Source organism: Lactuca sativa, chromosome 7 (assembly GCF_002870075.4).
Source record: "Lactuca sativa cultivar Salinas chromosome 7, Lsat_Salinas_v11, whole genome shotgun sequence".
In the NCBI taxonomy this organism is placed as follows: Eukaryota; Viridiplantae; Streptophyta; class Magnoliopsida; order Asterales; family Asteraceae; genus Lactuca; species Lactuca sativa.
The window spans coordinates 88,760,180-88,770,721 of NC_056629.2; the positions used below are offsets into that span (position 1 = coordinate 88,760,180).

General features: G+C 33.5%; 2 non-coding genes across 2 annotated transcripts; both read right to left on the reverse strand.

Annotated features, from left to right (window-relative positions):
• Positions 1 to 3,544: 3,544 nt before the first annotated feature.
• Positions 3,545 to 3,616, reverse strand: TRNAC-GCA (transfer RNA cysteine (anticodon GCA)). Its single transcript has one exon. It is a non-coding gene; the product is annotated as a tRNA-Cys (tRNA).
• A 3,861-nt stretch (positions 3,617 to 7,477) lies between these two features.
• Positions 7,478 to 7,549, reverse strand: TRNAC-GCA (transfer RNA cysteine (anticodon GCA)). The gene has a single exon. It is a non-coding gene; the product is annotated as a tRNA-Cys (tRNA).
• Positions 7,550 to 10,542: the final 2,993 nt, after the last annotated feature.

The following is a 10,542-nucleotide window of genomic DNA, read 5'->3' on the forward strand; positions in this document are numbered from 1 at the left end:
TCGGTATTTAGGACTTCGAACCCTCGGTATGTAAGGTTGGAATTCCAATACATTTTTTAAACAGTGACAAGAATTTGGAATTGTGAAATAAGCATCTTTGGAATAGTGTCAAGTTGATCTGTTCATAAAGGATGAACAAGAAAGAGACCATAGTTAATTAGTTTATTATTGTGTTTCACTTTGCATGTTTTACTTCCTGAATAATTCGATTATTCAAAGCTCCATAGTCGCTCATACTTTAGGAAGTAAGTAGTGAATGAAGACTCTCAAGAATTAAATTGTAGATTGTCTAAGGGAATTAGACATAGCAATAGAATTGTTGCAATATTCATGAGTGCTAAGAAATGAAGATTTAAGTATCGGATAAACCTATAATCAGAGACTTACTTCATGGATTTTATCACGGGTAATTCTGAGATAATAATATATTATGATCTAGAAACAAAGATATATCTGTTGTATATTACAAGTCGGTTGTACATTGGTAATGTGTACACGCATCTGTAACTTGATGTTATAAAACGTATTGTCACGCATAATTTGATGAGTAAAAAATGCGAACATGAGTCAAAGTTTATTCGTTCCTTTTACGCTAATGGGAGAAGTGATATATTTGGGCCCTTCAGTGATTTGGTGTTGACTTATAGTGTTGGGCCCAGCCAAGACTAAATTGATGTGTTCGATTAGTAGTCCTATATCATCACAAATCAGAAATCAGGAAACAGTGTAATGGAAAATGATATTCATTCTATTGCATGTCTCATGTTCCTACGATATCTTGCAGAACAGAGGATTATATGATCACTTATCTTAGGACACGTAACTGACCAAGTCAGAGTTCGACAAACGACTTTTGGACGCTACAATTTGCTAATCAATTCAGAAGTTATACTGCTAATTATAGTTATAGACTTATCCAAGTGGGAGAATGTTGGATTAGGTGTCTAAGTCCACAACTAAAATTGATATATAGTTGAAATGATAATGGCATAGTCGTTTTGTATTGTCCTCAAACCTAGCAATTGGACATGATTATTTTAGAGAGTGATTAATTTATTATGTGAATAATAAATTAAATAAATGGTTTATTAATGTGTTATGAAAATAATATATTAATTAGAAATCATATTATTTAATTATTAATTAATCAGAAACTTATTGGAATTAATTTTAGCATTAATTGGATTAATTAAAGTATACGGTCTGTTTTGATATTTAAGGAAGGCTCTAGAACCTCATGGAATGAGGTGGACAAAGATCTATAGGGAAACCCTAAGAGATTTCGTCCAAGGCCCTTTGGACAAGGGGTTGGGCTGCTTGGTCACCAAGAAAGGAAATCTAAGGCTTATCCCTTGAACTCTAGCTTTGGCACCAAGTTTTCTCAACTATATAAGGAGTCCTCTAGCACTTGATTTCATCCATTCCTTCCCTCCACAAGCCATGGATGACAATCCATCTCCTCTCTCCTAATTCGTTCTCTTGCTAGCATGGGTGTGATTCTATTAGAGGCATAAAACTTGTGGTGCTTGCTTGCAAAAGATGAACAAAGAAGAATTCTAGTTTTTTGGTATAACTACTAATTGGTATGTAATTCTAATACCTCTAACGTTAATTTCGAAAATACCCTAGGGTTTCCAGGTTTCTTTTAGATGTTCTTAGTTATACGCTCAATAGAGAAAAAGTAGATTGTAATTAGGTTGCATGCAAACTTTAAGGTTTTAATTATGTTTGCTTACCTAAATCCATCACCCTTAATGTATTTTTCAGTTATTTTAAGATAAAATAACTTAATGAAAAGTGATTGTTATGAACACTTAGATAAAGGAACTTAAAGTTCTGACTTGCATTAAATATTGCATCTGATTTTATAGGATTTATTATTAAAATTTCAATCTTTTTTTTATAAACAAATTATTCCTATATTTGTTGACGTCCTAATAATTAATGTGCATTTTTATTGTAATTTTGGAGACTTTGAACATACTGGAATGATTTTGATGTAAACAAAATATGAGAGGAAATAGATTGACTGACCAAGAAATATGGGAGGTCCTGTTGATGTAGTTGGGTCATGGTTGCACATTTTAGGCCCTAATAAAGAGAAAGAAGGTTTTAAAGCAGGGTTGCAAGTGCTAGGAGAGGTGGAAATGAAGCACCCTTGTGCTCTTGGATAGTGCTTTTGTTAGCTACGGTTTCCACATGTTTAAACCTAGTGAAAGTATATTGCTATTTTATTTGTATCCCACTTTTTCTTTTTTTGGTTAGAAGAGTATTTTAAAATTTTCCTAACAAGTATTAATATTTATGTTAGTTATTTTATATATTTTGTTAATGAGATTAGAATAGAATACGATTGGTAAAAAATAAATCACTTTTTCTCTTGACAACACCTCATTTCTCTGTTGGCCAATGGTTATTTGTTATTTAATACAAGCATGAGAAATCAAATAACAAACGACTCAAAATCTCCCTTTCTTTGCTTTTTTTTTCGGTCGTTAAAAGTCTTTCAAGTCACACAAGGAATACCAAACATGAATCAAGAAACAACGCCCTCGAGTCCCTAGAATCTATTATTTGATGCATTCTCACAAACAATGCTGAAATTTTTGCAACTCTAATTACTCGGATTTCAAGTATATCTTTGTATGCTTCTATGTTCTTACTTTTCAAATGCATTAAGACTTCAAGTGCATTAATGACTTCAAACAACAATTATTGGATTATGGATATTGTGATTAGTGGTTTGAAAGTTTGGTTGAAATTGTGAATATTTTTTATGGGTTAATGACTATCAAACATCAAATAATCAATTGGACAAAATGTTTGAAAGTTTGGCTGAAATTATGAATTTATTTGGCGGGTTAATGACTATCAAACATTTTTTCAAGTAAAATGTTGTAATAGGACGTTCCATAAACATTAAACAGTTTACTTTTCAAAGAGGAAATCCCAATTGAATATCATTATTCATTAATAGTAAAATAGAAATATCATCCAAAAAACTAAATTATATTAGAATGTTCTGAAGATGTTCGTTTTAATTGTTCTGGTAGTCAAATTAGCCAAACGTTAACCTCATGTTGATGCTATAAAATAAAATATAATATGTCATTTGTTTTTTCATCAATCAACCGGGCTAATTTATAGTCTACAAAAAAAATTAAAATCTGGAAAACAACAATGTACTTGAAAGTAAGATGTTATAATAAATACCTCGACGAATGTACATTGTTCCAAATACATTGTGTACAAAACATAAATAACTTTGTAAACAAACGTACAGATCATGGGGGTTGGTTATTGGTAATGATCTGTCTGTTATGAGTTTTATTTCTTACTTCAACCACGCACAAGGAAAAACACATTTGATGATCCTTATGACAATGTATGTTTTGTTGAGTAAGAAAGACATTTTGTTACTTATGTAGGTAATTTTAATTATTACATTAGAAACTACATTCATTCATGTAACGTCTTTAGTTTCCGTAAGTAGCAAATGACGGTTTATTTGAGATATGAGAGGAGTATAAAAAAATTCAAACAAAGGGCCCAACCGGGTTTGAACAGGTGACCTCTTGATCTGCAGTCAAATGCTCTACCACTGAGCTATGGACCCATTTTGATGGTTATTTGAAGCATTGATTTATATTATTGAAAATTCGAAAAAAAGAAAACTGAAAGGTGTTGATAGATCAAGTTTGAGCGCCTTGAAAATGATTTTTATAAAAAAAAAAAGTACTTATTTGGTATGCTATTAACCTACATAAAAATTTAGGACAAACCTTAAAAGAAATGACCATCTAAATACCATTTAATACAAACTCGTTATGATAATTTTTCCCATTATGATAGTGTTTCAACAATTATTTAGTTTTTTGAACATATCTTGTGATTTATGGTTGATAACTAACAAGTTGAGAAATATCACATATTATATGTAGAATTATGTTTGTTTGACAGAAATGACATAACTAAATGTATAATACATATAAATCGTCTCAAAATATCGTGAAAACGAGTTGATGTAACAAGTCTTAGGAAATATTCTGATATGTACTATTGTAACAAACTAACAATATTTAACTTGAAATTATGTCGCTACATTGCTTGATGTGTCAGATAAGTTTTTGGTGTCCTATAGTAGTGCCTCATATGGATTGTCAAATGTTGGGGTTAAGGGTGGAGAATAGGCGGGTTAAGTGGGTTCCTATCAAGTTGAACATTCTCTTTTGGTGTATCAAACTTGGGAGCATTCTGATAGAGGAAAGATTGTCGACTAATGAATAGGTTGTGTTTTAGTATATATTTTAGGTCATTATCTTAATATATTTGAATAAAAATGTTATATTTTATGATATATATGATACTTAATATGCTTTGAGATGTTAAACGATAGTTAAAATCGGAACTGGGATGCAAAATGAGGTGAATGGAGCTGAAAGGGAATAAAAGTTGGCAAAACCGGACAACTAATACTTGCTAAATTATTATTAGGCTGATAGACCTCTCTTCAGTGTTTTGGCTATATTTAATGACTCGTAACTCCTATTAAGGAATTTCAAGATGCTTTGAAAACATGACAAAATTTCAATTGATTTTCATGTTCATGCCAAAATACAAATTCTAATTCCCACGTCGTGGCTAAGGCATTACCATGACGTGGTGGATCAAAAAATTGAAAAAAAAACCCATTTAGGTCTACGTTGTCATGTACATTAAGGATTCCAGTTCCCATGATGTAACAATACTTTTACCACGTTGTGGCGATGCTAAAACCTATTAACTAAGCCAAAAATTAACCCTAATGATATGTCTTAAACCTAGTTCGGTTTCTGTGAATATAAATCTCAGAGATGCTATTTTGACAGTCTAAAAGGCAACCACAGGGCCATTAAGCTGAAATGGAATGAAAATTTGAAGAATTCTAGAGCAAATTCATGTTGGGAGTCATTCAGTTTGCTTTTATGATCTACACAAAGAATGATCAAGCTAGGATCTTTTAGCACCACCAGAAGCTAACCACTGGAGAATCTTTGGATCCAAACATCCCTCCCTGGACCAAGCCAAGATTCTCTCCAAATCTTCTTCCAAAGTTGCACAAGAACACCCAAAATAGTCTCTTTCTCTCTCTCTATCTCTCTCTCTCTCTCTCTCACACACACAATGGGTGGAACCGATCTAGGGTTTCTCACAGGGAGCTCTGGAGATAAGAGATGCGGAAATGAGCGCTTAAGGGCCTTTAAATAGGTCTCAAACCCATAAAATTAGGGTTTCTCCAAATAGATCCAACTCGCCAAGTTGGTCACTAAACCCACGCGACCAAAACGACTCCACTCGCCGAGTTGGGCATCGAACTCGTCGAATTGATCAACTAAGGAACATGAAATTGTCAAATATGATACCTGGAAATTTTAGGATGTTACCACAAGGGAAGTGTTCAAGGAGTGTTCCTTGAAATTTAATCTTCATTATCAAGGTATTGTTTCTAGTAACAAAGTTCTAATGGGACATTCTATAATATAGTTGGCTCGGTCTTTAGGACTTCGAACCCTCAGTATGTAAGGTTGGAATTCCAATACATTTTTTTAAACAGTGACAAGAATTTGGAATTGTGAAATGAGCATCTTTGGAATAGTGTCCAGTTGATCTGTTCATAAAGGATGAACAAGAAAGAGACCATAGTTAATTAGTTTATTATTGTGTTTCACTTTGCATGTTTTACTTCCTGAATAATTCGATTATTCAAAGCTCCATAGTCGCTCATACTCTAGGAAGTAGGTAGTGAATGAAGACTCTCAAGAATTAAATTGTAGATTGTCTAAGGGAATTAGACATAGCAATAGAATTGTTGCAATATTCATGAGTGCTAAGAAATGAAGATTTAAGTATCGGATAAACCTACGCTCAGAGACTTACTTCATGGATTTTATCACGGGTAATTCTGAGATAATAATATATTATGATCTAGAAACAAAGATATATCTGTTGTATATTACAAGTCGGTTGTACATTGGTAATGTGTAAACGCATCCGTAACTTGATGTTATAAAACGTATTGTCACGCATAATTTGATGAGTAAAAAATGCGAACATATGAGTTAAAGTTTATTCGTTCCTTTTACGCTAATGGAGAAGTGATATATTTGGGCCCTTCAGTGATTTGGTGTTGACTTATAGTGTTGGGCCCAGCCAAGACTAAATTGATGTGTTCGATTAGAAGTCCTATATCATCAAATATCAGAAATCAGGAGACAATGTAATGGAAAATGATATTCATTCTATTGCATGTCTCATGTTCCTACGATATCTTGTAGAACAGAGGATTATATGATCACTTATCTTAGGACACGTAACTAACTAGGTCAGAGTTCGACAAACGGCTTTTGGACGCTGCTAATCGATTCAGAAGTTATACTGCTAATTATAGTTATAGACTTATCTAAGTGGGAGAATGTTGGATTAGGTGTCTAAGTCCACAACTAAAATTGATATATACTTGAAATGATAATGGCACAGTCGTTTTGGATTGTCCTCAAACCTAGCAATTGGACATGATTATTTTAGAGAGTGATTAATTTATTATGTGAATAATAAATTAAATAAATGGTTTATTAATGTGTTATGAAAATAATATATTAATTAGAAATCATATTATTTAACTAATAATTAATAAGAAATTTATTGGAATTAATTTTAGCATTAATTGGATTAATTAAAGTATACAGTCTGTATTGATATTTAAGGAAGGCTCTAGAACCTCATGGAATTAGGTGGACAAATATCTATAGGGAAACCCTAATATATTTCTTCCAAGGCCCCTTGGACAAGGGGTTGGTCTGCTTGGTCACCAAGATAGGAAATCTAAGGCTTATCCCTTGAACTCTAGCTTTGGCACCAAGTTTTCTCAACTATATAAGGAGTAAACTAGCACTTGATTTCATCCATTCCTTCCCTCCACAAGCCATGGACGACAATCCATCTCCTCTCTCCTAATTCGTTCCCTTGCTAGCATAGGTGTGATTCTATTAGAGGCATAAAACTTGTGGTGCTTGTTTCCAAAAGATCAACAAAGAAGAATTCCAGTTTTTTGGTATAACTACTAATGGGAATGTAATTCTAATACCTCTAACATTAATTTCGAAAATACCCTAGGGTTTCCAGGTTTCTTTTCGATGTTCTTAGTTATACGTTCAATAGAGAAAAATTAGATTGTAATTAGGTTGCATGCAAACTTTAAGGTTTTAATTTTGTTTGCTTACCTAAATCCATCACCCTTAATGTATTTTCAGTTATTTTAAGATAATATAACTTAATGAAAAGTGATTGTTATGAACACTTAGATAAAGGACCTTAAAGTTCTGACTCGCATTAAATATTGCATTTGATTTTATAGCATTTATGTAACGTTTTTAGTTTTCGTAAGTAGCAAATGACGGTTGATTTGAGATATGAGAGGAGTATAAAAAAATTCAAACAAAGGGCCCAACCGGGTTTGAACCGGTGACCTCTTGATCTGCAGTCGAATGCTCTACCACTGAGCTATGGACCCATTTTGATGGTTATTTGAAGCATTGATTTAAACTATTGAACATTCGAAAAAAAGAAGACTGAAAGGTGTTGATAGATCAAGTTGGAGCGCCTTGAAAATGATTTTTATAAAACAAAGTACTTATTTGGTATGCTATTAACCTACATAAAAATTTAGGACAAACCTTAAAAGAAATGACCATCTAAATACCATTTAATACAAACTCGTTATGATAATTTTTCCCATTATGATAGTGTTTCAACAATTATTTAGTTTTTTGAACATATCTTGTGATTTATGGTTGATAACTAACAAGTTGAGAAATATCACATATTACATGTAGAATTATGTTTGTTTGACAGAAATGACATAACTAAATGGATAATACATATAAATCGTCTCAAAATATCGTGAAAACGAGTTGACGTAACAAGTCTTGGGAAATATTTTGATATGTACTATTGTAACAAACTAACAATATTTAACTTTAAATTATGTCGCTACATTGCTTGATGTGTCAGATAAGTTTTTGGTGTCCTATAGTAGTGCCTCATATGGATTGTCAAATGTTGGGGTTAAGGGTGGAGAATAAGCGGTTTAAGTGGGTTCCTATCAAGTTGAACATTCTCTTATGGTGTAACAAACTTGGGAGCATTCTGATAGAGGAAAGATTGTCGACTAATGAATAGGTTGTGTTTTAGTATATATTTTAGGTCATTATCTTAATATATTTGAATAAAAATGTTATATTTTAAGATATATGATACTGAATATGCTTTGAAATGTTAAACGATAGTTAGAATCGGAACTGGGATGCAAAATGAGGAGAATGGAGCTGAAAGGGAATAAAAGTTGGCAAAACCGGACAACCAATACTTGCTAAATTATTATTAGGCTAATAGACCTCTCTTCAGTGTTTTGGCTATATTTAATGACTCGTAACTCCTATTAAGGAATTTCAAGATGCTTTGAAAACAAGACAAAATTTCAATTGATTTTCATGTTCATGCCAAAATACAAATTCTAATTCCCACGTCGTGGCTAAGGCATTACCATGACGTGGTGGATCAAAAAATTGAAAAAAAGCCCGTTTAGGTCTACGTTGTCATGTACATTAAGGATTCCAGTTCCCATGATGTAACAATACTTTTACCACGTTGTGGCGATGCTAAAACCTATTAACTAAGCCAAAAATTAACCCTAATGATATGTCTTAAACCTAGTTCGGTTTCTGTGAATATAAATCTCAGAGATGCTATTTTGAGAGTCCAAAAGGCAACCACAGTGCCATTAAGTTGAAATGGAATGAAAATTTGAAGAATTCTAGATCAAATTCATGTTGGGAATCATTCAGTTTGCTTATTTGATCACAATTAGCATTCCAATTGTGTTCCTATTCCTATTGCTCTACTTTATGATCAGGGCTAGTCGATTTAGAGACGATAAGCATCAAAATGACTTTTTGATGGAAGATTATTTAGAAGGATTAATCTTAACCAAGTTGTAGTATATGTCACAAGGTTTCCGTGCATATAAAGAACGCCAAAATCCGAGTTATAACGAAGAAGTTATGACCTGTCGAAGTTTCGCGACAGAACCGACACGACCTAGCGCGACCCAACAAAAACGTAAATAGTGAATTTAAGGTAGATAGATATCTATCCTTAGTAATCTAAACGAGAGTCTAAGATTTCTTCGATAGTAGTCCAACGATAAAAAGACAGACGAAAACGGAGTTCAGATGAAGGAGTTATGAATTTCGAACGAAGTTTTCCTGTCCCGGCCTACTAAAAATACTATATAAGTAATATACTTATAATATATTAAAAATCAATTCAAAATTAGCCAATGGAGTCTAAACGAGAGTTGTAGAGCATAATCTCACCTTCGCGTCGATCTAAAGAACGTCGAAAACGGAGTTCGTATGCGAAAGTTATGAATTTCTGCAGTTCGGGGCGCGAAACCCCAAAACTGTCAGAGCCCACGACGTGGAACAAGGTTGCCATGACGTGGCAAGTGTCCTGACACCTCTGGGTGGCCCCCAGATGCAACTTGGGATGATGCATGCAGTGACGACCAAGCCCACGACGTGGAACAAGGTTGCCACGACGTGGCAAGGGCCAAATTTGCCCTATAAATAGATTTGAAGGGCCAGCCGTTTAGGGTTGCCAATTTCTTCTCTTCTCTCTCTCCCGTTTTGCATCGTTTTGCATGCCAGAAATACCCCAAAGCCCCGGTATTATTCTCTAGCCTCGTGGCAAGTCCCGAGATCCCGAAGATCCCGAGAAGTGCGGTTCCCAAGCCGAAGCTCTGCCCGCGAGAAGTTTGATTTTTGTGGAGATCTTCCAGATCTGCTGTGGATTACTACTTCTGCAAGTTGTAGTGCTGTCCGATCATCTTCTGATCAAGTGAGTGTGTGGTTACTTTCTTCTAACGCATAAATACGAAGTATTTTATACGAAATACGTGTTATGTGTATATTTTGTTGTTATATGTGTGAATGTATATTCACTTTCTTCTACCGCATACATATGAAGTAATTGCTATGAAGTATGTGCTAGGTGTTTATACGTTGTTTGTTTACTTGAGATAAATGTTGAAATAATGTGTTATACATGTTTTAAAAGATTTAAACTTTATATGTGTTTGCATCTACAAATATGCTGGGTAGAACATGGGTAGATGAAATAGTTGATGTGAGACGAAATAATAGGTGTTTTGAACTCAATGTGTTCATTAGGTATTTTGAACTATATGTGTTCACTTGGTGTCCTTGAACTCAATGTGTTCATTAGGTATTTTGAACTATATGTGTTCATTAAGTATTTTAGAACTCAGTGTGTTCATTAGGTATTTTTGAACTCTACGTGTTCACTTGGTGTTTGAACTCAATGTGTTCATTAGTTATTTCCAAACTCTATGTGTTCACTTGGTATTTTTGGACTCAATGTGTTCATTAAGTATTTTTGAACTAGATGTGTTCACTTGGTGTTGTTGAACTGAGTGTGTTCACT